Source organism: Orycteropus afer, unplaced genomic scaffold (genome assembly GCF_000298275.1).
Source record: "Orycteropus afer afer isolate SDZICR_OR568_19922 unplaced genomic scaffold, OryAfe1.0 scaffold01145, whole genome shotgun sequence".
NCBI lineage: Eukaryota > Metazoa > Chordata > Mammalia > Tubulidentata > Orycteropodidae > Orycteropus > Orycteropus afer.
The window spans coordinates 206,445-208,773 of record NW_006922732.1 but is presented as its reverse complement, the minus strand read 5'-3'; positions in this window follow the sequence as shown (position 1 = coordinate 208,773).

Sequence of the window (2,329 nt, the reverse complement as noted above, 5' to 3'; positions counted from 1 at the left end):
CATGGACTGCCAAAAGAACTAATAGATCTGTCCTGGAGGAAGTGCAGCCGAGATGCTCCTTGGAAGCGAGGATGGGCAGACTTCTTCTCACCTAGTTTGGTCATGTTGTCAGAAGGGACCATTCCCTGGAGAAGGATATCATGCTTGGTAAGGTGAAGAGTCAACGAAAGAGAGGAAGGCCTTTGACAAGATGAATTGACACCGTGGCTATGACAACGGGCTCAAGTATAACAAGGATCATGGAGCTGGAGCAGGATTAGAAGGTGTTTTTTTCTGCTGTGCATGGGGTCGCCATGAGGCAGAAGTGACTCGACGGCATCTAACAACAACAATAGTTATCTGGTATTGTTATAACAGAAATACCTCAACTGTATGGCTTTAAGCAAAATTCATTCTCTCAGTTTAGGAGGCTGGAAGCACAAATTCAGGGCACCAGATGTAGGGCAAGTCTTATTTTGTAGGCTCTGGAAGAAGATCCTTGTCAACTTTCAACATCTGGGGGCCTGATGTTCCTTGGAGATCTCCATGTGTCTTGACCCAGTCTTCCTCTGGGCCTAGGTGGTTCTCAGTGCAGGGACCCCAATCCGCAGGACATGCTCTCCTCTGGCATAAGATGTAGGCCACTCCCCTAGGGAACTACTCTTACATGGATCAGGGATGTGACCTGAGTAAAGGTCACATCAGGGATGTGACCGTAAAACTCATTGGCTGATCACATCAGTTCATATAATGGAGAATGACTATACAACTGCGTAACTGCCAAATTGCATCATTACATAACTGCAAGACCACTGAGTCATGGCCTAACTAAGTTGTCACATGCTTTGGAGGGACATAATCCAATTCATGATAAAAACTATTATGACATTTGGAAAATTTGAATATGGAACATATATTTTCTAACAGTACTATATTAACCAATAGAGATTTGAAATATATGAAATGTATTTAGTAAAATATTTAGTATGCAAATATTTAGTAAAAAGACCGTTTTAGTCACTTTTTAAAAAGTATATTTATACCAAAAGAGTGAAAACAAATCACCAATAACTTTAGCTTTTTTATAACTGAATTGTTTTCTGCTTTGAATTTTTTGTGATACCATGTGTTTTCAATAACAATGCAAGACATGATGAAATCAAGGGGAACTTTTTTGTTGTAATATGGATTTTGATACAGTTATGTGGAAAAATATGTCCCAAGTAGACTCTGGTGGTAGAATTAGTAGGATGAAACCCATTTCTTCATATTCACGCAGGTATATAGGTCCCTGCTAGGTGACAGCATGTATTACATCTGGGATAATATTTTCCCGAGAAACCTGAGAGGCTAAAAATGCTGGTGGGCAAAAATGTCCCCCCAGTCAGAAAAGGGTGAAGTCAGAAAATCTGTGAAAGAATTTTAATAATATTAGGAAATATTTATAAATTTTATTAATATCTTATGTCATTAGTATTTTTGACACTAAAAGATACTTTCCACAATTGTTCCCAATCTTCTTTTTTTATTGTCATTATTGTTATTATTTTCCTACATCTTAGAAAGATCAATGGTTTTTAATGGTGAGAAAGAAAGGAAACTATTTGCTTTCTGAAATTCTTGAAAATGGATTTAATTCAATACTAAATAGATTCTTTTGGAAATAGAAACATATGTTAGTTTCAAAAAGAAATTGTGCAACATATTTGTTAATAAAAGTTTGATATGTTTCCAATAGTGTTTTACTTTGATGGGACAAATAGACACTTAAAATGTACACAATTGCTTTCATACATAGAAATTATACTTTTCATAGAATTATAATTTTCAATTTTTTCAGTATAAAATTTTTATGAATTTTTTAAAATTTATGCAATGATATGGCCCTATTTCTTCCTTGATGTATGAAAGGAAATATATTTTAGATGAATTCTAAAAGCAAATCCAAAGATCAGGCAAAATAAGTAAAATAAAAATTGACTCTATTAATTAAGCATCAGAAAAACTGGCTCTTTTGAGGGAAACTGAGATATTTTCATTGTTGCCATTGGCTGCTGTCAAGCAGGTCCCCAATTCATGGTGACTGAATGCCCAATGGAAGGAAATGCCACCCAGTCCCACCCGATCTTCATGCCTGGCTGTGCCGTGGAGCTCTGTGATCTAGAGGATTTCAGTGGATGGTATTTGGGAGTAGGTTCCTAGGTTTTCCTTCCAAATAGCCTCATACTTTACACAAAATTATTATCAATATAGAGCAGATTTAAATGTAAAAAAGGAATCTCATATAATTTTATTAGAAGAAAATATAAGCAAATATGTGTATAAGATGAAAATCAGTGAACTTTCTCAA